The following is a 26,720-nucleotide window of genomic DNA, read 5'->3' on the forward strand; positions in this document are numbered from 1 at the left end:
CATCATCCATATGGCAGCAAGACAACTCCTTAAGCAACTCATATGTATGTGGGTGGAGGTCTCCAACTCCTCAGGCCAAGAGGTTGGGTTTGGTGTTCCCCGACCTAAATTTTCCATTTGTCCTATTCTATCTTTGGGCCAAGACTACCAACCTTGCCACCACAGCATGAGCTTCTTTCTCCACCCACCTTGGGTTGCTCCACTTTGTATTAGATTCCTGCTTGTAGCCGAGGACCACCCTTCCTTAGTTCCTGCCTTCTTGGCTCCACAGACTTCTCATGTTCCCCCTCTTTTCCTTTACCAACTCCTGTTTTTACCTAAACATCACATTATTTCCTGTGCTAGCTGACCTCCTTATCATGCTCCAGTACTTCCTCCTGCTATGGTATAACCTCTTCCTTCTTAGCTCCACCCACATCCTTGACTGAACCTCCTTTCTTCACTTAATATTCATCAACTACTTCCTCCTTGAATTTGCCTATCTACTTCATCTTTTCCCAGCCCCCTCCAATAATTCTCTGACATCTTCAGTCTGCTCTTTGCCAAAGTCCTCCAACAACTCTCCAACCTCTTCCCCTAATTTTTAAGCCTTCTCTTGCTGCTCTTTTCTAACCTCCTAAAACAACTCTTTGACCTTACCTTTTTCATTTTTCTTATATTCCTCCAGCAAGTCTTCCTGCCTCCAACTATTCTTAATTCTCCCCCTTCTGATTCTTTTGTAACCTTTCCCAACAGCTCTTCCACCTCCTTCTGCTGATCTCCCTTAAACTTCTTCAACAATTCACTCCCTCACTCGAGCCAATCTCCAACACCCTTCTTCCAATTTTGAACTTCCTTATGCTGATCCCTCCCATGCTTCTCCAACAGCTTTTACTCCTCTTGGTTCTCACCCTTTGTCCTCTACTGCTCCTTCAGTCTCATCCTCTGGTCTGTGCACCCCTTCCTTCACCAATGCTGTACTTACTCTGCTTCAGCAACCCACAGACTGACTGCTATGGGTATTTGTATAGTGTTCTGGCTTCTTCATGATCACTCTCTGGTTGGTTGTTTGATTAGTTGCACCTGTAGCTTGTGGGGAGGGCCAAGCTGTAGTTGGTTAACATCTGTTGACTCCACCTGGGATGGGTCTAGCAAGGCAGAGACTGTAAGAGGTGGGGCAGCCATCTGGAATTGTACTTAGCTGCCCTGTACCTCTCTGTCTGCATGTTGTGTATAATCCTCAGTTTTGGAGGGAAGGGCTGAATCAGGACTGGGTTTAGCATGCCTATTCTTTGAATTCTGGCATTTACAGGCTCCACAAATGCGGTAACAGGTCCACAAATCCTGTGATATTTGAAATGTAATGTTCTCCCACTCCAGAGGCCCACTGACTAGGTAACAGGTTTGCAGAACATGCAGACCTAAATATCATCCGTAGATGTTTTCTTTAGGATTTCTTTGTCAATGTAGTGATTTTAGGTGAATAGCATAGTGAGGCTGTCTTAAGGGGACCTGCACCAGTTCTTAAGGCGGGAGGTTGTATTCAAGTTGTAACCTGGATCTCTTTATTGGATCCACAATGGGAACCTCCCCTGATTAAAACATTAGCTGGCCTTATGTGATCCTCCTACTCTGGTCCTGTCAACAAAGCGATCTGGAGCTTGTCGTTCCCATGGGACTGTCTCCTGCTATGCAGGGGTGCTGTAGAATGTTGATTCAGTCTTCCTCCAGGGCCATCCTGGAGCACAGGTGGTGCCCCAGCCACTAGATCCACTGCACTGGTAGCATCCAGCCTCAAGAAGGGGACTATGCTACAGTGCCAAAGTACTTTGAGAGGCCCAGCAAGGGCTAACCCCTCTCTCAGGGGTCTTCTCAGCAGGTCTGTTCCATGGCAAGAAACGGTGGTTGTTCTTTAGCACTGGGGAATCACTTCCTGAAATGGCAGAGAGGGAACCTAGAGCACTCTATGAGGAGGAATCCCAATGTCACTGTCTATGGACTGGGCTCTTACCTTACCTTCTGATGCAGGAAAATTTGGCGGAGAGACCTGAGGCAACCACGCTAGAGACAAACAAATACACCTAACTAGGCTTACATGTTTAACTCTTCCGCACATCAGGACACTCCCCTGCTCTGGATAACTCTAACCACTTTTCAGAAGAGATGAGGCTACTCGTGTACCTAATCTACCAGGCATTTGCTCTGGGGAATTACTTAATTTGCTGATCAGAAACAGGAACCCATGCGGAAACACTGGCTATCATTAACTAAGAGAGGAATCCTGACACTGCTTTCTTTTTTAACTTTATTTAACAAGACGTAGACAGACTGATTACATGACACTGATGCAGAATAGTATATGCAATAAATGACATAACAGAGAAGGACCAAATCTGAGTCCACGGGTCGATAACCTTCAATGTTCAAAGTCCGCCCCTGTATTGTAGGGGCCTCATAGCCATCCACTATGTCCACTGTTACTGGGTGGTGTTTGAATGTCTAGTTCGAGCCAAATACAGGCGCAGGGGGGCTCAGATAATCTTGGGCCTACAGGTTGTAGATATTGTGGAAAGAAAAGTCTCCTCCCACTCATTGGTATATATTAAGTCCCACAGCCACTCTCCATGTGTCGGAGCCAGTTTAGATTTCCAGTGGCGAAGGATAACTTTTTTGGCAACCATATAGACCAAATTAAAAAACCTTCTGGTGACTGTTGACACTTTACCAATATCACCTAACAGGTATTGCAGGGGGACATAGTAGAGGGAACATTCATAATAGCATCTAACATCTCAGCAATTGCCTGCCAATATCGGGCAATAGGGGAACATTGCCAAAACATGTGAAGGGTATTAGCCGGTGTAGCCCTACCTTTCTAGCAGACATTCTCATACCCCGGAGAAAATTTGGCAATCTTGGCAGGGGTGTAGTGCAGGTGATTGAGTACTTTAAACTGAATTAACCGATAACCAGTATTCATCGAAACTGCCTTAGTAAAAAGAAAGCACCTTCTCCACTGCTCATCAGCAAGTTCCCAATTCGAATCACGCTTCCACTTCATACGCGCCCTGTTTTTAGTATGTTGATAAGTTTGAACTACACCACACAATTTCGACAACATCCGCCCACCATCTGCCCTATCTACTATTGTGGTGATGCACTCATGTGTTTCAGGCTCTAGTGGATAGGAGGGCCATAACCGTTGGGCGGCGCTCTGATGTGTTAATACTGTAGAGTCTTCATGAAATTCCTCCCAATTTTATCCTTGACCTCCTCTAGAGATACAAGCATAGCATTGGGATATAAATCCCCCAGCACCAGCTGCACTTCGCTACCCCATGCCCTATTATTTTCGGTGTCATATGTGGGAGGGAGATCAGGAAAATTCCATTGGCGAATTGCTCTGTTGTAAGGTGCGGCTGTTAGGCAGAATCATATGCAGTACCCTTTGGGAACACCACACATGATTAAGACTACAAGTCCGTACTACACAGTATTTGGTAGCGATGACTGAGCAGCCAGACCTATCTCAAGAGTAAAGTGAGCAGTACAAGAGATTACACAAAGGACAACAATTACTCTGGTTCAAACAAACACTGATTCAAGGTTTCTGAGTGAAAGAATATACATTTATTTACACCACCATTTATAAAACAGTTCACTATCATAAAGCAGCAGAAAATCACAGTCTTAATATACTACAACAACACCCAATCAATTCTGGACAAGTGAAGCTCAAAATGAAATGTGAGCAAAATGGCAATCCAGCAAATTAAAAGGGAGGAAAGACAAGGTTATCCAAAATCAATAACACCAACAAGTTATAGGCAGGGCAATCTAGAAAAGGCTACTACAAATAGGATTCAAGTCAATAGTTCTGGGCCAATGTTAATGGTTCAGAGTCTTTGCAGAGGATCACACAGTTCAAAGTAGTTTGCTGGTAAGTCTTTGCCAAGAGTTCAAAACGAAGTTGGTTGGAGGAAAAGTTCCTTAAAGGAGAAGAGAAGAACAAGCTTTCGGAGAGGTGAAAGATTTCCTGCGCTTTCACCGCGGGTGGACGGAACAAACGACCGAATTTGCACAGTACCTTTAAAAAAGAAGGATGCTGTAGCTGTGGCAGTTGTTCCTGGCAGTTCCTGCAGGCTTGCGGTTCCTGAAGCTTGCGTCATGGTGACAAGAATGAGGATGGCTGGAGGGTCCTTCACTGCCCAGGAAAGAAGCAGGCAGCGGAGCAAAACCACGAATAAAAGGTGCGCTCCTTAAAACCCAAACTGGTTCTCTTCTCACTGGCTATCTGGTCTACTGCAGCGATGCACAGTAAATTCAACCAGGATGAGGACCGGTGTTTGGTGTTTGGCGAGCTGGTTGTTCCCACCAAGCTCAAGGGAATAAGATTCCTTGCAGATCTCCTCTGTCGTGGAAGTTTCAAGTGATTCCGCCTGCATCAGGGATTCACCAGGTGTCCAGTAGTTGCAGCAGTCATCTTCCTTCAGCTTCTCTTTGGTTCTCTCGTTCCAGTGGCGACTCCGCCTTCCAGTCCCAGAGACAGGCTTTTTATGCACCAAATCCCCCATTCACACAGCCTGGCTGTCAATCACAGCAGGATGGCTGTCCTGCCAGGGCAGCCACCTAGCCAATCAAACAAATGTGTGACTTGGGTCTCCAAGGAGACCCTGTGCACGAGACCTCAAACCCCTCCCTCACATCCTGTCCACCCAGACACTTCGGCGCCTAAGGAGGGCTACTGTGCAGAAGCCCGCCAAAGGACGGCAAACAAAGGAACCAAACCTGGTTTTGCGCGCAGAGGAAAACACTAGAAAGACCTTTACAAAAAGATATAGCAAAAGAAATCGACCAGAACCAAGTTAAAATAAAAGTGGATTACCGGGTTTGAGTTTGGGGCTACCACCATAGCCTCAAATGGTACCAAAGGCTATTTTCATAGTCTGCGGTAAAATACAAATGGTAGATACCACTGCCACCAGCCAAATCTTAGAGAAAGGGGAACATACTAATGTTCCATGAGAATCAGACAAAGGGGATAACTATTAACCCCTCCAGTACTCTATTGGAAGATAGGGTGTACTGGGTCTGTACATTTAAAAAGACTAGTAAAGTCATTGGTAACTTTACATGTTCTGGGAGACAGTAGTCAGTCCCAGAAAATGAAGTTTAAAGTGGGAAGTCTGAAAAGACAACCCTGTGTCACTGCACTAAAGGTGCTGGGTGACACACATTAAAAGGATGATGCCTATGAGGTGGGTGAGACTCCATAGTCCATGAGCAAAAGTAAAACACATTGAAAATTAAAAGTTCAAAGCCCAAAAATATAGCAAAAGAGTTGGAGGGCTCTAAGGTAGAGGGAATTCAGCACTTGTGTGAGAAATCTCCCTAACAGCGGCAAAAGCCAGTTTGCGGAAAATCCTTGCCCACGCATTAATTGTGGTGCGGACGGGATCGAAGAAGCAAGAATCAACATATTTTTTACTGAACCGGACAGATTTAATGTCCGTGAGGGCTGCCCCGTATTTCTCTATAGCTCTATGTACCACCTTAGCCTCCCATGAATACCAATACCCGGCAAAGTGTTCTTGTGCTGCCAAAATGTAAAGCTCCAAGTCTGGCGCTGCCAGTCACACCGCTTGTATGGTTCTGTAAGTTGTTCCCAACTGATTGTAGCAGCCCCAGTTCCCCATAAAAAGCCCACCGCCAGTGACCTCAATCTCAAAAAAACTCAATTTCCTGGCCAGATGGGGACATTGCAGAAATAGTACAATAGTTTGGGGAGCACGATCATTTTTAATAATGAAAGCCACCCATAGACTCAGATAGGAAGACCGGCCCACAACTGCCGTTTAGCACTGAGCTGTTGCAACTAGCCCGCATGGCTGTTGGTATACAATGATTTCGGCGATCTAGAGACCATGATACCCAAGTACCTAAAATACAAGGGGACCCACCTGAAGCCCATCATCTCAGCCGACTGAACGGTGGTACCAGTAAGCAGGAATAGTTCAGACTTAGACCGAATCACTCTATACCAAGAGTATCGGGAGAACTCATACAATGAATCCATTATTGCCCCTAAATGAGTTTCTAGGTCTGAAGTGCATCATCTGCGTACAATGAAATCACCTGCGGTGGACCCAGTAAACAAATGCCCTATTTGTATGTATCTCCCTGATCTGTGCAGCCAGCTGCTCTATAGTCAGTGAAAAAAGCAGCGGCGAGAGCGGGCACCCTTGCCGCGTCCCTCAGCCCAGCCTCAATACCTGCGATACCTGAAGATTGGTGCAGACCCTGGCTGTGGGATGGGAGTACAGCAGCCGCACACAATTAATGAAGTATTGTCCAAACTGAAGCCGTCTCAAAACTTTAAACAAGTACAGCCATAACACTTAATCAAAGGCTTTCTCAGCATCCAATGAGGCAGCAACTGCATTAGCCTGTGGGCTGAGTTTAGAAATAATGCAGAACAATCTCCAGAGATTTACTGCTGTGGATCTGCTCAGTATAAATTCCGATTGGTCTGGATGCACAAGTTCGGCCATATATGGCAGCAGCCGAGTAGCCAACACCTTGGCATCCACATTTATTAAAGACAAAGGCCTATATGAGGAGACCTACACAGCGGGTTTATTGGGCTTTAACAATACTGTGATAATTGCCTCTCTGAGGGAGGCTGGCAGGACCCATAATTCCAATGACTCCTCCCACACCTGCAGCAGTCTTGGGGCCAACGTTGCCCTAAATTCCTTGTATAATTCAACCCCAAGGCCATCCAACCCAGACGCCTTACCAGATGCCAAGGCCACACACCTCTTCAACCGATACCAGAAGATCAAGAGCGTGTCTGGCCTCCTTGGGTAGTGTAGGAAGGACAATGTCCACCAGGTATGCCGCTAAGATCGCCTCTGAACATAAGTCGGCATTAGAATATAATCAGCATAGTAATCATGAAACACTGCATTAATGCCTTTGTTAGTTACAGCCACCTCACGCGAGGGTACCAGGATACTAGTGATGGTCTGTGCGTGACTCTCCGATCTGGCCAACCTAGCCAACCATCTACCTGGCCTATCTGCCTCCCTATATCTCTGAGCTTGTATCGGCTTAACCATGTACATCACCTCCCTATCTGCAAGTTCCTTGAACTTTAACAGGTTCCCTTTGATCACCCCCAGCAAAGGCTGTGTCCTTCGTCCTGCCATGTTCATTTTCCAACCCATGTATCTGCACTTCCACCTCACTCAATACATCCCTAATAGATTTAAGGACACCCACCAACGTCGATAGGAGCACCCCTCTTATCCATACCTTAAACGCCTCCCATGTAGTGGAATGCGAGGTCATAGACCCATCATTCATTGTGAACAAGTAATCTATTTCATCCTGAAGGGTATTGACCAGCTCATGGTCCAGTTACATGGACAGTGCCATCCTCCACAAGGGTTGGGGTCATGGCTGTCAGTCTAGCACAATGGACAATGATACAGTAGAATGATCGGACAGTGTGCATGGTAATATCTCACAGCGCCGAACATCTGCTACCATCTCAGAGGAGAGGAGCCAGTAACCTATTCTATCTAGACATCGAGTCGTGCACTGTTGAATAATATGTGCATTCCCCTCCCGCTGGATGCAGACACCTCCCAATGTCCAATAACTTTGAGTGATGCATGATCAGAATAAGTGTTTTGTGCTGTGGCAGCTAGCCCACGAGAGGTTATGGCGGAATGGTCCACAACCTCATGGAGTACTGTGTTAAAGTCCCCTCCCCAAATGATGGGTGTGGCCGTTGCATGTGCCAGTATGTCCATGACTGAATTGTCAAATGCAGGGTCGTCGATTTTTGGTCCATAGGTATTAACCAGCACAATCTCCCTGCCTTTCAGCTCCCCCCCATACTATCACATACCAACCCCCATGATCAATGCAACTGTTCGTCACCTGAAATGGGATGGAGCTATGCACCAGATTGAGCACCCCATGGACTGTGAGGAGTAATTAGTGTAGTATGGTTAATGCCCCATTTGGCGGCAAACAATGCATGTCTAGAGCCTAGAGCATGTGTTTCCTGTAGCATCAGGGTTTTAGGATTATGCCTGGTCAAGAATGATAACAGCTTCCTCGCTTTGACCAGGTGATTAACCCCCCGCACATTCCAAGTGAAACAGGTAACAGGCTCACCTCCATCAGTGTTGTCGTGTCCCAGCATGACCAATAGCACCCCCAAATATTTCTACCTGCATAATTAACCCCCATCCCCTCCCCCTCCCCGACCCTCAGTCATCCCCAACCAGACTGTGCAAACCCCCCCTACCCCATTTAAACTTTCAAGGAAAACAGTGCGAACAGCAACTAACTAATAACATGAGAACTATCCAGCATAGATCCAAGTTGCTGTCTTAGGCCATAAAGTAGCATAACAACAAAGGACTCCATCATCTCTTTACTTTACTTTTACTTTATTACATTTATATTGTGCAACCATAAACCCATAGGTGTGAGGGCGCAGATAAGACAAATAAAGACCTGGAGAGGCCGAGAGCATCAGGATCAGAGATGAGGGACTGGGAGTCGTAAACTATTATTTGAAAAGGAAGGTTTTTAAGTCCTTCTTGAAGTTGTTCAGAGCTGCAGAGTTTCTCAGCTGAACTGGTAAAGTGTTCCAGATAGCCGGTGCTGCAAAGGGGAAGGCACCACATTGTGCTTTTTTGGTTTTGAATTTGGGCTGGAGAAGCAGATTCTGATTGTTAAAGCGAAGATTTCTGAGGTTAGGTTTTATTCCTATGTACCTTTGTAGGTAAATGGGCATGGAGCCCTCAAGGCATTTAAAGGTAATAACTATGAGTCTGAAGGTCTCAACTGGCTGGTGAACCTCTCACAGGATACATGGCGTAGAAGGATCCAGTAGACTGTCACTTATTGTCTGAGGCTTGCCGTAACGGGAGAGGGGGTAATGCTTCAATATATTGTATTGCCTCCTCTGGACACTCGAAGGAATGCACCCTACCTCCATGCTGAATGCGAAACTTGGATGGGAATAGGATTGCACACTGTGTTTACCGCTCACGTAAGAATCGATTTACCGGGTCAAAGGATTTTCCTCACTGCCTGCACCCCCGCAGAAAAATGTGGTAAATGTGAATGGTACTGGAGTGATCCCCGTTCCCTGGATAGTCGTAGAATGATGTCTCTGTGCCAAAATCTTGTGCTGTGGTTCGCTGGGCCTGGGAGCAGGATCTAGTGTGCAGTGGGCACACTCCACTAAGAACTGTGCCGAAAATTGAGCATCCCCAAATAAAGACTTCAGAAGGTCCTCCACAAATCTGTCCATGGGCCACTTCAGCACATTTTCAGGAACCCTGACGATCCGGACATTATTTCGCCGAGATCTCGATTTCAAATCCTCGCATTTTGCCCGACTGCAGTGAGCTCCTTCTTGATTCCTTTAAGTAGCTGGTCGTGAGACTTAACCCTTTCGTCTAGATCTCCGATCCTGGTCTCTACCTCAGTAATGCGCCTACTTTCTTTGGCCAAATGGGACTGAAGAGAATCAATGGTGGCAACTATATCATCCAATTTGGTATTAACTGACACAAACCCGGATTGTATGGATGCTAGCAGGGGCTCCATGCCCACATGGACATCCTGGTCGCCAGCAGGAGCAGTATCCCTGGCATGTTATGCATGCACCTCCCTAATGGGGGTGCTAGTGAAGGAATCTATTGGCCCACTTTTCTTTCCAGATGCCCTCGTCATTTCAGCAGGGCAGTCCCGGGGAGGCAGGATGCAAGCGCATGCCCCAGAAGAGCAGCTCTGCTGAAGAGGACCATGGGAGCACCCACTGGGCCTGGCCTCGCGCAGCCCCATCCCCCAATGACTCCACACCACTGAGCGTAGGCCATGCCCCCACTTCGCTTCTAAGGAGTATGGGTGATGGGGTTAGCTGTTTACTCGCTTGGAGATCTTCAGCAGCCTCCACAGATGCGAAGTTCCCCTGGGCGAAAGTCTGCCCAATTTAGCTTTGATATAGAGCCTCCAAATGCTATTGATGGGACCCCGTTCAGTGGCCCCAACAGTTGCTGATCACCTGTTAGACCAGGCTGGCAACAATGTCCTCAAGTCCACCTCCGCAGGGGGCGCACATGTTTCAGCTTATGTTAAGTGTCAGAGGAGTGGCACCCAACATGTGACCTTCACAAGCAGCAGGCAGGATGTAGTTCTGGCAGCCCCCAACCCACCAGCAGGGCCAGTGAACTCTCAATGTGACCACCTTCCTCTAGTCCCGTGTACCCGCAGTCAGGGGTCATAGTCTCCCTCTGGGCTCCACACACGATAGAACAGGGTCCTTCACGCCCTCCAGGAACCCGGGCAGGAACCCGGGCAGGGAAGCTGGGGCCTTATACCCTCCCTGGGCTCTCCTCCGCACGGCTGCCCCACAGACAACTGCCAACAGCGGGCCAATGCCTCGTTTGCAACCGCTCCAGAGGACGCCTCCTCTGCCGTTAGATTGAGTCTGCCTCTAGTGCATGATACAGCTGTCGTGTGCAGCGGCAGTCTCACGCACACCGCGCTGCGGGCTCACCTGCCACCTGCTCTTCACTATGGTCTGCCCGCACACCGGCAGCCCAACAGCAGCAACACTGCTGTACCTGGAGTCAGCCATGATGGTCCTGAATGAGTTTAGTAGCAAAAAAGACATGATGGTCACGTTTAGGATATCGCCGGAAGGTGGCTAATAATATTAGTACCCCAGAGAGGGTGGACATGTCCACAAATAATTGTTTGAAAACATGTGCAAAATATTTAACACAATGATAACAGTCTCTCTCTCTCTCTCTCTCTCTCTCTCTCTCTCTCTCTCTCTCTCTCTCTCTCTCTCTCTCTCTCTCTCCCTCTCTCTCTCTCTCTCTCTCTCTCTTGTATTAGGATACCCATTTCTCCCTATAGGACCAGTACAAGAGCAAGCAACACCCTCCACACTCCTGTGCTGGGTGTTACTCTCCTGTAAGGATAGATTAATTAACTACAGTCCCAATACGTCATGTCGGATGGAGTATAATAGTCTTGTTGTCATTTTAAGTCATGAAAGTATAAGCATTCCTTTTTTATAAATAGGCACATTTACTTTGATGCCATGAGCACATTTCCATTCACCTTTTTATTGAATTCTGATCGTTCCTGTGGAAATGCACATTATTGTGTTATTGTTATTATTTTTGTTATGATACTACATATCATACCACATGTCCCATTCGGTTTCCACAACGTTTATGTTGACCACTCTAGTACCCTAAGGATAAAGGAAACCACATAGTTTGGTCACACACTGCCCGACCACCTTCTCTGCTTGGCAGATCTTCATTAGTCTAAAGTGAAGCACTGCATTGTTGCATTTGCTTGAAAGACCGAGACGTTCATTCACCCAAAGACCACTTCTATTGAGGCATTTCTGGTGAGCTTAAATCATCGGGTTGACAGGCCACTATCCCAAAAAGTTAAACAGTTTCAACACTTTTTAAAAAAAATACTTTTTATTAACATTTTTAAAACATAAACATCTCTAACAGTCCCTCCTACTCTCCCTTATCCCCCTCCCCCCACAAGAAAACAGAACAAGCCACTTCCCAGTGTTCCTTGATTCCCCAGAATGCTGTCAGTCTCCCCCTCTGCTCACTGTCGGTCCAATAGTCTGAGACGCTGCGGGCGCCAACCAATCCTAAAATCGTCTCTGAGAAAAGCCAACACTTCACCCCATTCACTTGTGAAGTTCTGTATTGCATTGTTCATAGCATACGTCGCCCATTCCACCGCGATTATTTCACAGACTTTCCGGAGCCAATCCTGGAAGGCTGGCACTGTCGGGCTTTTCCAGTTCTGGGCAATCAATGTAATTCCTGTGATAATAAACATCACCTGTGCCCTTACCCTAGCTCGAGATCCACATTCCACATCTTCGTGCTGGATGCCCGACAAGGTCAATTCCGGCATCTGTTTCCCCCTGGGCCAAAAGCCTGTTGTTGGGCTTTCCCAATTTCCTCCCAGAAGGGCACTATTTTAGGGCATGCCCACCAAATGTGTTCAGCAGTCCCCACCGCCCCACGCCCTCTCCAACAATCACTAGATTTCCCAGGGTATAGTCTGTGCAGGCGGTCTGGTGTGTAATGCCAACCATATATGAGTTTATATCAAGCTTCCTGGGTCTGAGATCCTCTTGACAGTTTCGGGATTTTCCTCCATAGCCTCTCCCATTCTTTTTCCTCTATTCCTCTTCCCAGCACCCTTTCCCATTTGCCCATGAAAGGCCAGCCGCGCTTTGGTTTAGTCTCATCTAAAATTCAATACTGTTGCGAGATTAGCCCTTTTGAACCGTCATTAGACATTAGGAATTTTTTGAATTTAGTAGGGTCTCTGGTGGCCGCCTTTTTGTTCTCTGGGTGCATCAGCCAGTGACGTAACTGGTAGTACCACAATCTTTCCTCCTCCCCCAAAGTGAAATCACTTTTACATTCGGGAAAAGAACTGATTTCCTTCCCAGTGAACATATCCCGCATTCTCCTACACCCCCCCCCCCCTCCTGCCATCTTTTCAAAGCTCCCCTCTCCAGTCCTGGTATGAAGTCCCCATTTTCAAATATTGGGGTAAACAGGGATGGAAAGGTAGTAACGCCTCTTTGTCTGGCCAACCTATCCCAATTATCCGCCATTAGTTTAGTGATGGAGCTCATGTACATGTGTTTTGGCCGGTGGTACTTTGGGAGCCATAACACCACGTCCAAGTCATGTTTAGCTACCGCCCTATCCATTTTCACCAATGCTTCTCTCCCCCCTGTTGAAGCCACTCCCTAATGACTTTCAACTGCGCGGCCTCATAGTACTGCTGAAAATCAGGGAGGGCCTGTCCCCCCTCTTTTCTTGGGGCTGCGAGTAGCTGTCTACTGACCCTAGCTTTCTTGCCCTCCCAGATGAATTAGTTCGTTACAGTTCGAAGCTCCTTAAATAGGCGCTCAGGGACCGCTTGGTGGACAGCCTGAAACATATATAAAAGACGCGGCAGTATGACCATCTTTATAGCCGCTATTGACCCCAGCCAGGAAACACGGAGATTCCGCCACCTGTGCAGGTCTTTTTTTATGTGTTTTGCTAGCAGAGGGTAATTAGCTGCGAACCACCCGGGCAGCGTCGGAGTTATCTTCACCCCTAAATACACAATTCCCCCAGGACGCCATGTGAACGGAGAGGATCTTTTAAGCTCTTCCTGCTCCTCTTTCCCCAAGCTCAGGCCCATTAATTCGGATTTGCCCCTGTTGCTACGCAGCACTGACACCTCCCCAAAGCTTTCAAGCAGTAATCTACTGGCCCTACAAGATTGGGATGAATCAGTAAGGGTGAGCAGCATATCGTCAGCAAAAGCTGCAACTTTATGCTGGGTTCCCCCAAACGGAATGCCCCAGATGTCTCCCGATTCCCAAATAGCTTGAAGTAGTGGCTCCAGATAAATGGCAAACAGTAAGGGGGACAGGGGGCAGCCCTGCTTCGTACCCCTTTGTAACTGGAACAGTCTAGATGTCACTCCATTAACCATCACTCTTGCCTGTGGTCCGGTATAGTTAGCTTTGACCATTTGCAAATAAGTTGCGCCCAGTCCCATGCATTCCATAACTTTGAAAAGGAACAACCACTCCACCCGGTCGAACGCTTTTTCAGCGTCAAGCGATAAAAGAGCTGCTGGAGTGCTAGTTTTTTCCACCTTTTCTAACAAGTGTGCTACCCTCCTGATATTGTCTGCCCTTTGTCTGCCCTTAATAAAGTCTGATTGGTCCTGCTGAATTAAGTCAGGAAGAAGCCCCTCGAGTCTATTCGCCAATATCATAGTGAAAATGTTTGTGTCAACATTAATGAGGGCTATCGGTCTATAGGAGGACCTTTCCAGTGGGTTTTTCTCCGGTTTCCTAATTTGAGATTTTGGCCTCCTTCATGGAAGGGACTATCCCTCCAGTTGATCTGAAATTGTTAAAGAGGTATGTTAGGTGTGGCACCAGTAGCCCAGCAAACTGTTTGTAGAAGGCGGCCGAGAAGCCGTCTGGGCCGGGAGCTTTTCTCTGGGGAAGTTTCCCTATCACCTCCCTCACCTCATCCTCTGTGATATCTTGATTCAGAATTTCTTGAGCCTCGTGTCCTACTACTGGCAACCAAACCTTTTCTAAAAACGCCTCCTGATGTTGTCCCTGGGGGTTTTGCGACCTATATAGAGATTCAAAGTACTCAGTCATGGTTTCCTGGAGGTCCTCAAGTCGGGTAACTCTATTCCCCTCCCCCGTGAATAGAGCTGTAATAGTATTTCTCGTCCCCGCCCCCCTGAGAAGTCGCGCCAACAAGGTGCCAGTCTTATTGGCCTTGGCATAGAATTTCTGCCTAACCGATAAGAGGGCTCCTTCCGCTTTTTTAGTTCTTAGTAAGTTCAGTTGGCCCACCGCCCTTCTATAATCCCTATGATTGCGTCTGTTGGGGGTCTCTACTGCCTTTTCCCTTGCTTCCTCCACCTCCGCTTCCAGCTGGGTTTCCAGGGCTAACATCTGCTTACGTTTCTGTGCTTTGGCTGCTATAATTTTGCCTCGTATTGTAGCCTTGAATGCATCCCACCGGATATCTTCCCCTGTTTCTTCCCTTCTATTGCTTTTAAAGTATTCTTTTATCTTGCTTTCTATGTCATCCATAATGGTAGGGTCCCTTAATAGATATTCAGGGTATTTCCAGCCCCATAGCTTCTTCCTCAAGTAGCCCACCTCGAGCTGCATTATAAGTATCTTATGATCTGCTATGCCCATAGGGCCTACTTCCACCTCCCTGACCTTCCTCACCAAGTACGCTGAGACCCAAAATTAATCTATTCTCAGCTGAGTCCCATGAACCTCTGAGAAAAAGGTGAACCCCTCCTCGTCCCCTTTCACTTCCCTCCAAACGTCCCGTAAGCCTGCCTCTGACATTCTGTCCGTAAAGCAGGTGAAGCTACCACTCCCCCTCCCCTGAGTTTGCCACCTGGCCTGTCCCTTGTTCTGTCCCAAGCGATGTTCAGATCTCCCATTAAAATATTTGGACCCTTTGAGTGATCTCCAATCTTCCACAAAAGTTGCCAAAGAAAGGTTTCTTGTCCTGAATTAGGGGCGTAGACCACCACTATTGTGTAGAATCCATCTTCAGTGGATCCTATTACCATTAGGTATCTGCCTTCTTTGTCTCTAATCGCCTGGTCTATCTTGAAGTTGGTCATGTTACCTATCGCCAGGGCCACCCCTCCGGTCTTTGTCTCCCCTGAGGCATGTACTATTTGGTCAAAGCCCCTTAATCTGAGTCTATGCTGGTCCCCTCATAACAGATGGGTTTCTTTCAAGCCCAGAAAATCTGGGCGGAACCGTTTCGTGTAAAGCTCAAGCTTTTTTCTCTTTAATGGGGAATTAAGTCCCCTGACGTTATGCGTTATCCACTTGAATGTTAAGGGTTGATGGCTTCCCCCCCCATGCACCCCCGCAATACCTCACCTCCCGCCTAGAACTCGAGGTTACGCCCCAGGTATCTCTGGCCTCTGGAAGAGTGAACACTATGTGGCTGAACCTTAACTATCCCTCCCCTGATCCCTCACCCTCCCCCCCTGCACCTCCCCTTCAGGACCTGCCCGCCCTCCCCCCTCCCTCCCCAGGGCTTGCCCATCTGGCCAACTTTCCCGAACTCCTCTCATTAGCTTCTCTGCCTGTAAGGTCTCCTTGCCCCAACTCCTTTGTCCCCCCACCTCCCCTCCCACCCTCCCTCCTCATCTCCTCCCCCCTTGGAAGGGTGATCCCTTCCCGCTGACTCTCCACTCCCAACACGGGCATTCCCGCCCTTTCCGGTCCCAAAATGGTTGCCCCCTCTGCAACCCCAAAGCTTCACTCCCCCTTTTCCAGGCCCACCATCCCCATTACCACTGTTGTACATTAGTGGTCTGCCTGTGTCCCATTCACCTCCTCTCTGGTCTTCTCCTTTCGTAGCAATCCGCCCTCCTTTGTTCCTCTTCTTCTTTTTTCACCGACCGTCATCTATTCCCAGGCTCTCAGCCTGGACCGACCGTTCATTCCCTGTGTGCCAAAGCATGTGGGAGGCTCCGCCAGGTCTATTTGAAGCAAATCTGACCCTTCCTGCACATCGGTAATGAGCTTCTGGTTTCCCTCCCACTCAAAGAGCAGGCCAAACGGAAAAGTCCATTTGTATCGGATGGCTTTCTCGTTTAATACCTTTAATACCGGACTCATTTGTCTCCTTTTTGGGAGTGTGCTGCTTGCCAAATCTTGGTATAGCGCAATCTGCTGCCCTTTGAACATAATGGGTTCCCGTTTTCTTGCAGCTCGGAGGACTGCTTCCTTCTGGGAGTATCTGGTGAAGGCAGCCAAAACATCTCTTGGCCTTGCTGTCTGTCCTTTGGCCAGCCGTCCTGTTCTATGCACACGGTCTAACTCAATCGTCTGCGGGCTCCCTTCGTTCAGGATATCAGCAAAAATTCCTTCAATCACTGCCTTGAGGTCTTTATCCTGCACTGATTCTGGTAACAATTTCACCCTTATATTGATCCTTCGGGACCTATTTTCAATATCTTCCAACTAAATCTCAAGATTCCGAGTGGCTATATCCAGTCTCTCAATAGCTTCACTGTTCGCCATAGTGTCTTTATCTACTTCTTGGAGGCCTCTTTCCAGGATGTCAGTCATCTTCCCCAATTTCCGCATCTCTTGTCTGATCTCTCCTAAGGCTTCATTTAAGTCAGGGCGCATAAGTTGAAATTTCTCTTGGAAAGTCTTTGCCAAATTAGTTTGCAAAGCATGGAGTTCGGCCAGGAATTCTTGTTTTGACATTGAGGTCGGGTCCTCTGAACCCTCTTGGACACTGCCTTCTCAGGCCTCTTCACGGCTGATCCTTGCCCCGTCCTTCGTGCTTTGCGCCAGCCACATTGTGTGGAGGGTGCCCGAGGTGTCCCCTGGGGCTTGTGCCATTTTACCCTCTTTTCCTTTAGTTTTTGTAGTCATGTTTCTCGGGCCTCCCCTCCTGGGTGCAGCTCTGTCTCCCCACCGGGAGTATCCGAGGCCGATTCGCTACTCCCTGGGCTGCCTGTATGTTTCAGGGTATGGGGCTATGCCGTCCCCCTTTGCCTGGCAACACGCACTGATCCTCTCGCACGCTTTTCTTTAACGTGCTGAGTGCTTTGCCCACCAGGGTGTTCCTACTTTCAGCACCTCCTATGTATTGAGCATGGCCTTGGTGGGAAAAAGATGTAGGTGCCGAGAACGCTGTTCATTAAATGGGGGTCAGACTCGCTCCTGCAGGTAATGACTCCGGCAAACTATAAGTGTGGTCGCATAGGTTTAGGCCTCTATGCCCTTCTGCCGCCCCCCCTGATTATATAGGCCCGGGTGACGTACTGCCCCCCTATGATTATGAGGGGGGGTCCTCCGATTGAACTGAAGATGGGGCACGACTCTCTCTGATTTTGTAGTGAGCTGCTGTCTCTTGCCTCGTGGATGGCGCCTTACCTTTGGCGTGGTGGGGGTCGGCGCGAGTCCCGCAGGGGCCCCTCCCACCGTGACGTTTGTTCCTTGTGGCCCGGTCCCCACCGCCGGGAACCCCCTGCATCCACATTCACCACCGGCCTCTCTTCTTTTGGTATGCACGGCGGGTCGGAGTTTACCCCGCCCACCGCTGTATCTCGGCTTCGGTGGTTCACCCGGCCCTTTTCCTACCACTGCGACTCCTCCAGCTGAGGCCTCCTCCTCCCACCGGGGCCCGCCAGAGATCACGGGCCCTGCTGCCGCGTGGCTCACTGCTGCAGCTCGCAGCCCTGCAGGCACGGTCTGCGCTGGTCTCCCCTTCCCGCTTGCACCTGTCATCGGCCACGGCTCCGGCTCCCTGAGTCTTGCGGTACTCCGCTGATGGAGCTCTCCAGCCCAGGGGGTCATGTCCGACGCTGGCGCCACCCCCGCACCCTGCAGCTGGGCAGCTCGCTGGATCACCCCTTCGCACTGAGTGTCAACTCTTTTTGGGGAGCCCCCGGAGCTCTTGATAGGACGTAGGTTCGCTGAGTCCTCTGCCCATCTTCACCGGGAGCTCCTCTCCCTCGCCTGGGACCGGCACTTCCCATCTGGTGGTGGCAATGATCTCCGCCTTCTCCTTTCTGCTCACCCAACTGCCCAGGATCTCGGGGGTCCTTTAGCCCCTATTGGGGACCTGCTAGTGGGGTGTTGGGCACCTCGTGCTGGCCTGGGTCAGGAGAGTGCCGTCAGCACGTCTACACTGTGCTGGCGGCCATCTTGGAATCCCAACAGTTTCAACACTTAATAGAGTACCAACTTCAGTTGGGTGATGTTGTATGTACATATGTTCTCTGTAAAGCACTTTGGTGAAAGCGCTATATAAATAACGCATCATTAATAGATACTGGAGAAGGTAATCTCCAGCACAGTGTTTCTTGATCCAAGGGAGCACCAGCAGTGGATGCATCGGGGTCATACTTTTTCCATTCTCCTTATTTGGTTTTACTGGACCCCTGCAATGGTGCACCTAACATGAACACAGTATTATAAAAACCCAAAGAAACTTATTTAGAAGACATAGTCATTTTAGATTCCTCATGGGAAACAATGGATGGGAACTCCTCTTGCACCTGCAGTAGCATGAGTTTGTTAAGAGCAATTTCCTTGCGAGTGTAACCAGGGCCCAGGCACATCAACCTCACTTAATTCATAGGGTTTCCTTTTGAGTAGATCAGTCTTGCTAATGCATGGGGTGACATAAAATTAGGCCCACAGCTCAGTGGGGGAGCAAGGTTGTTACAAAGTACATCAAACGCTTTGATAAATACACAATAGCAGATTGTCCACACAATATAGTCTTAGAAATATAATTCTTATGTAGATAAGGCAAAAGAGAAACATCACTAGAGTTACCAGTAAGTAAAACATTGTCTGGTCAATGTGTCTATCAACCAGCGATGGTTTAAAGTCTCTAAATGTTCTTGGCAGTTCTGAACAATATTTGTCAATGGATAGTGATTACCTTTAAAAGGTAAGTAAAGCTTTTTCTACTTTTTTTAGTAAAGGAAAAGGCAGTTCAAAGGAATTCAATGGGACAAAGGTTTGCAGAAAAGCTTTGTTCTTTGTGGGAAATGCCTCGCCTTTGCAAAAAGTACCAACAGTTAGTCCCAATGTTCCAGTCAGATATGAAGGATAGCAGACCCCTGGGTCCGAGGAGGGGACTCTCAAATGATGATCAAGAAGAAGAAATGTCAGCAATGGTAGGGGAAAGAAAGCTGAGTCCAAGAGTCCAGGAGCCAGCCCCAGTGCAGGTGCAGTGCATGATTCCAGAGGCGGTCTAGAAGTAAGGTTCCAGAGACTGAGGAATGCTTCAATGATGTAGCACTGACTGGTGTAAAGGGTCCCAGTAACCCTTGGAATGATTGATTATTTAAGATTCTCTTTCAGCCAAAGGTCTAAGTCTGGCATCCAGAAAGAAGTTGTCGGGTGTTTGAAGTTGCTGATGGTGCTATCTAGAGATGCTCAGTTCCTATGATATCCAATGGAGCATGATCAGAATTCCAATGATGAGGTCAGCCAGTGGAGAATACTTATTGATGATCCATCCTTGGGACTGTACCGGTGTGAAACTAGCAGCCTCAGTGTCTTCCGGTTGCAGGCTCGGCAATGCGGTAGCGTAAACAACAGGCAGCACAAGCTCTTGGAGATGGCCAGGTGGGGGAGGTGGATTCAGGTCGATTGCCACTTGTCCTCAAATGAGGGAGGTAAATTGGGTCCTGCAATCAAAGAGGTTTCTGAGTCATTTGGGACAGAGGGTTTCCGCTTCTGGCACAGGCAATGATTGCATGGCCAGGAGCTACAGGGAGATGGGTATTTAGACAGATTAGATGATCCAGCTGTCCTGATTGATCAGAGGAAAGGAGTGCCATTGCTGGTTGCTCATGGGAAACTGGAGAGGCAGAGCTTGAATGTCAGTTTCTTTCAAGTGCTCGAGATTCTAGTGCAGAGTTTCAATCACCTTCCTAGAGCAGCAGGCCTTCCAGGTTTTCACATTCTGTGTTCCAGCAGCAAGATAAGGCAAGTAGCTATGGGTTCTTCTTTTATCCTCAAAAAGAAGCCTTGTGGTGACCCTGTCTCCTACCAAGCACCAAACTACAGTAAAATACTTTCCCCCTGGCAGGCATCTGCTTATGCGAGTCAGAACTGGTTCAGTCTGCATAGCTTAGAGTGACAGGCATCCTGCGCCTGTGTATGGCCACTTCCTCCCACACACACACACACACACACACACACACAGACACACACACACACACATGCACGCACGCGCGCGCGCACACACACACACACACACACACACATAAACACACACACACACACAGACAAGGTATAGTCATGTGGCCCCAGAGGACTTTGAGGTGATAAAGACAATCTCCATTTTAGTTTACTTTAGGAGTGGGTCATAAAAGACCCCAGCTAGACAAAATGATTCAATATGGTGAAGGCCATTTTCCACAAAGGAGAGCTGCTACCTAACTAGCCACATGAGTAACAGGGAGGATAAATCACCCTCTGACACTATGGGGTACTGTTGGGGTATCCCTGCCTTAGAGCACAGGAAATACAGAGACACTTTGGATTAAGACTGGCTGGTGGAAAAAGCGATCCAGAAACCAACAAACCCAGCAAAAACAGGAGAGACTAGTTAGGGAGAATTCTCCAGAATGGCTAATTTCCCTTACCTATTGAGTCACTCAGCAGCTTTGCTGGATTTCTGGGATTTATTATATTCACCTGGTAAGAGTGTGAGCCTATTTTCCCAATCTTACATGTGTTTAGCTGTGTGTTTTACATTTTTGTGTTCATAGACTGTGGAGTCTCACCTACTCCATAGGCATCATCTTTTTACAGTGCGTCACAAAGCACCTTTAGTGCAGTGACACAGGGTTGTCTTTTAGACTTCCCACTTTAAACTCCATTTTCTGGGACTGACTACTGTCTTCCAGAACATGCAGAGGTGCCGTTGACTTTACTAGTCTTTTTAAATTTACAGACCCAGTACAAACTATCTTCCATAGAGTACTGGAAGGGTTACTAGTTATCCCTTTTTGTCTGTTTCTCATGGAACATTATTTCGTTCCGCTTTCTCTAAGAGTTGGCTGGTGGCAACGTTATCTACCATTTTTTTCCTACCGCAGACTATGAAAATAGCCTTGGTACTGTTAGAGGCTATGGTGGTAGCCTAGACCTTTCATTCGCTAGACCCCTTTTAATTTATTTGGTTCCGGTTGGGTTTATTCACCATTTCTTTTTGTAAAGGTCTTTCTCGTGTTTTACTCTGTCCGCCAATCCAGGTTTGGTTCCTTTGTTCGCGTCCATTGGCGGGCTTCTGCACAGAAGCCCTCCTTAGGTGCCTGAGTGTTTGAATGGACAGGATGTGAGGGAGGGGTTTGAGGCCCCCTGAACAGGGTCTCCTTGGAGATCCAAGTCGCATTCTAGTTTGATTGGCTACGTGGCTGTTCTGCCAGGACACCCACCCTGCTGTGTGATTGACAGCCAGGCTGTGTGAATGGGGGAAAACTGCTTAAAAACAGGTCTCTGGGACTTGGAAGTCAGAGTCGCCATTGGATCAAGAGAACCGAAGAGAAGCTGAAGGAAGAGGACTACTGCAACTACTGAACCTCCCGGCTAAGCCCTGCTGCCGGTCCGAATTGCCTGAAACTTCCACCACAGGGAAGATCTGCAAGGAATCTTCTCCCCTTGGGCTGGTCAGACCAAACAGTTCGCCAAACGCCAAGCAAGGCCTCCCTCTCCTGGTCGAATTTGCTGTGCATCACTGCAGTGACCGTATAGCCAGGAGGACCGGACCCTGTTTGGGTTTTAAGGAGCGCACCTTGTATTTGTCACTTTGCTCTGCTGCTGGTTTCTTCCCTGGGCAGTGCAGGACCCTCCAGTCTTCCTCCTTCTTGTCAGTCCGACAGTCGCTTCAGGAACCGTGAGCCTGCAGGACCTGCCAGGAACTTCTGCCTCAGCTACAGCATTCTTCTTCTACTAAGGTACTGTTCAAATCCAGTTGTTTGTTCCGTCCGGCCGCTGTGAAAGTGTTTTAAATCTTTTGCTAATCCGAGGGCTTGTCCTTCTCTACTCTTTTAAATAACTTTTCTTCCTACCAACTTCATTTCAAACTCTTGGCAAAGACTTAACAGCGAACTACTCTGAACTGTGTGATCCTCTGCAAAGACACTGAACCATTAACATTGGCCCAGGCCTATTGATGTGAATCCTCATTGTAGTAAGCCTTTTCTAGATTGCCCTGCCTATTACTTGTTGGTGCTGCTTGATTTTGAATAACCGTATCTTTCCCTCCCTTTTAAAATTGCGGGAGTGCCATTTTGCTCACACGTTTTTTGAGCTTAACTTGTCCAGAATTGATTGGGTGGTGTGTAGTGTATTAAGATTATGATTTTATTTGGTGTAAAGCGCTATATAAATAATAAAATACAAAATACAAATACAAATACACATTTTCTGCTGCTTTATATTAGTGAACTGTTTTATAACTGATGGTGCAAATAAATGTATATTCTTTTACTCAGAAACCTTGAATCAGTGTTTGTTTGAACCATAGCAATTGTAGTCCTTTGTGTAACTTCTGATACTGCTCACTTTACTCTTGAGATAAGTCTGGCTGCTCATCCATCGCTACCACTTTACTGTCTAGTACAGGCTTGTATCCAAAGGTGAATTTGTACTGTCACTTGTAGTCTTAATTGTGTGTGGTGTTCCCAAAGGGTACTGCATATGATTCTGCCTAACAGGACCCAGGCGGGCAGGCAAAGAAAACCCAAAAATGTAATTCTGCCCTAACAATACTCTCCCCTGGGGAAAGTACAGGTATGGGGCAAAAAGATGATCGCATAAGGCTAGAGGATGAATTGGACCTGGCCTCTGTTACCAGGATAGTCAGTAAATGTCAGTAGTCGATGTTCCTCCTTCATGAATTATTTGTGGACAGGACCAATGGGGAACCCATTAGTCTAGGGAGCCATCAGGCATGGTCTAGGCTACAATTCAATCACTAGCATGTACATTTTGTTTTAAATACAAATAAATAAAATACAATATACAAATACAACCAGTTACATAGATTTGACTGAGAATGCACACTGTACTCAATCAGCGATCATGGATGGCAGTTTTCAGAGTTGCTGTCCCGCTTTGCCACAAGGCCCAGCCCCCCACCAATTACCCTGAAGTACTACCAGCTAACGCTGTAAGTCACAAGTGGTGAGGGGGCTGCCCTGGATGTGCACGCATCCACACATGTAGTTACAAGAAGCAAGAATGTCCTACTGCTCCCTGCTTAGACTCGCCCAGGGCACTGGCCACAACCAGGTTGGGTGCAGCATGGTATCTCAACACAGTGGGCCTCATTACGAGTATGGAGGTAGCCATGCCACTTTTAGCGGCATGGCTACCCCCATACCGGGTACTAGGTCCGGGTTCCTGAAATGGGGAAATACCGGGCCATTCCGACCTTGAAGGGCCCGGTATTTCCCCATTCCAGGAACCTGGACCCGGTACATCCCCATTCCCATTTGAGCCCCCATTGGGCTCAATGGGAATGGGGCGGATGCTAATAACGGGCCGTTAATGATGGGCCCGTTGTTAGCATCCTGGTCTGCTAGCGGGTCCAGCTAAGGACGCCTGGTTTTACCTGGCGTCCTTAGCGGGACCCGCGGGCAGACCTCGTAATGAGGTGGTAGAGGGTTAACAGGGCCGGCAGCTCTACCAGCGCCGTTAACCCTCTACTGCCTTCCTCGTAATGAGGCCCAGTGACTTTCAAAAATACAATATCTGCATGCCCTTGAACATTAAAATTCCCTTTCATTTTGCTTTATGTTAGTTTTAGAACCATTTGACAGATCACAAATTACCTTCTTCAGAAGATGATGTAAGAATTACATTGCAGGTACAATCTCTGCTGTCAATAATGCATGGAATTGAAGTAAAACACATAGGGTAACTTCTAAGTCAGAATTTAGAGTGTTTTCACATGGAAACAAACCTCCCTTTTCCTGGGACAAAATCTCCCTCGTAAGCATTCTCAAAGGTTTGACATTATGGGTACAATTCAGTTCAGCAGCTCATTTTCTTTCTGTCTTTTATTTATTTTCTGCAGTAGATACAATGTGCTGTATGTGAGGCAGTGTATTTAAAAACAGGGCATCGAATCAAGGTACATTGTGTATCCCCTGTAATTACAAATGTTCAGATGGACTAGGGCAGGGATTTTAGTATGAGGGGGTAAAAGAAACTTTCATTTGTGTGCAGTGTACAGCACGGTAAGGGTGTTTTTTAATATATATTTTAGACTCGTATCTATTATTCATTATGTGAACAATAAGCGGGTGGTGCACGCAGAGTGGACTGGGCCAAGACCGATGAGGCCATGCTCTTCACCTACAAAACATCCATTCAACTTGAACATTTCGATGGGATCCATTTCAGAAGAGAGGACATCAGTGTCACAGCTGAAACAGCCACAATCCATATGTGTGGGTGGGGGCATCATAGAGCATAGCCCAGAACCCATGAACACCTTTGAAGGTGTAATGGACACGGCTTTCTACAATAAGAAAGTTGTCTGTAAGACGCTGGTGCTGCAAGTACCTTACTGAGGATTCCCAAAAATGGTGGAGAATTATGGACAATGACCGAAAAGATCTTTTTGGAGAACTAGGCGACATTGAGTCAGGAGACCAAATGAGCAACTGGACCTAATTCAAATGAAAATTGGGCATTGATCAAGCATTATTTTAGCATGTTCACTAAGCCATGTACAAAGCTGAGGTGCTGAATGGCATCACAAGGGTTAGAGGTAATTTCCAGTGACATTTCCTGCAGGGCAATTGGCCATGTGTAATTGGTTAATGAATGGTCTGTGGTTGTGACAAACATGTGAGCCAGGATGTACAAGAATGTACTATTGTGCTCTAACTGCCCACCTCTTGCAATCGTATTACATGTTCTGTCAAAATAAATAAGAGATAATAAAACATCATATTGTGTCTTTAGTCAATGGTAAAGCACCATGCAGCGATTCTAGTTGTCATTGAACATGACTTCCTCGTTTCCCCTTCCGCACAGAAGAAATGGCCACATTCCACCTACTGGTCAGGTAGGAATGATCTCCTATCACAATAATACAAGTGCCAACATGCCTCCTCACATTACACTCTGAAGAAACATATAATGTAGGGTTTTATGAATCCAGGACAAGAAGTCTAGAGTGCAAAGGCTACAAAGGTCAGGCAAACTCATCGCCTCACCGCCTAAAATGTGCCATCATGGTGATAGGAGATTCTCACGCCTTGCACACAAATGCATAGTTTACACCTACTGTAAATCAAGCCCTTTTAGCTCTTTGACGATGCAAGGCATTCATCTAGATGGCTTTGAATTGTGTGATCTCGGGCAGATATTTGGAGCCAAAATTGTGTCATGATGTGTCAGAAAAAAGAACAATATGTCTGAATCTCACTCCCAAATACAGGATGCAGTTGTCTCCAGATGAACTGCCTTTAGTATGGGTGAGAGTAAGCATGCGTGGTGGTTAGTCACAGTTAGGTCACACCTAATCCAGGACATAGGTAATCCCTCTCTGATGAAGATTGCGTCCTGACCTTGTCACAAGGGGTAAGGAAGAATCTAGAGACCAGGAATGCCAGCTTGCCAAAACCTTTTGGCCAGTGCTATGAGCTAATTTAGGGAGGAATACCCCAGAGCCCCCCCCATTCAAGACACGGACCTCCTGCTACATGTTAGCCCTTTCACCTGACCAGCTATACAACTGCTTTATGGATATGCTCACCTTTGTCCCTAACATCTAAACAGAATGGAAAACCAAAGTTGGAAGCAAATATGGGCCACTGATATAGAGGGACCATTCACTGCCACTGACCCTTTCATGGGACAACATTGCTAACACTCATACAATGGACCAGCACCTGAACAACACTAACTGCATGGACCTTTCACTCATTTGAAGAGGGAAGGTCAGAATACGCCTTTCTGTCCCGAAAGACTCCAACGGGAAGAAGCACCAACAACAACATGGCCGCAGATCGTACGAGCTCACATCGATACCCACTGCCCCATAATGGATACCACGAGAGATACCCCCTGAACAGACCCTTTAATACAGATGCATTACAAACACTACCCAGAATGGACAAAGATGCCCAAGAAGGAGCTGGAGACACCTACATGGACAGAATCGACTAAAGCCCTGAGAAGCCATGTCTCAAGTCGTTAGAGACACCATGACGACCTAGCAGTATTGGAAACCAAGTGCACGTGCTATCCGCACATCCGGGACACTCACACACCCAACTACACGAAGAACATATGTGTACTGTTCTGTGAGCTAGAGGACAGTGACCTGCACATACTGTCCGCACGTTTATTATTTTTGCTATTAGCTTGCCGCAGCCACACAGTATTGCAAGAAGCAAGTGATTACATGCGAATAACCCTATGGAATGGCAGGAGCACTCGAGGGACCTGACAGCTATAATGTACTAATCTATAGACACTATGGAAGTCGCATACAGTAGAAGCCAGAACATGGTTTAGGAAATCATAGTAGACCATAGCTGTCTTAGGAAAACCTGAGCCACAG

The sequence above is a fragment of the Ambystoma mexicanum genome, chromosome 12 (genome assembly GCF_040938575.1).
Source record: "Ambystoma mexicanum isolate Mex_15411 chromosome 12, UKY_AmexF1_1, whole genome shotgun sequence".
NCBI classification, from domain to species: Eukaryota; Metazoa; Chordata; class Amphibia; order Caudata; family Ambystomatidae; genus Ambystoma; species Ambystoma mexicanum.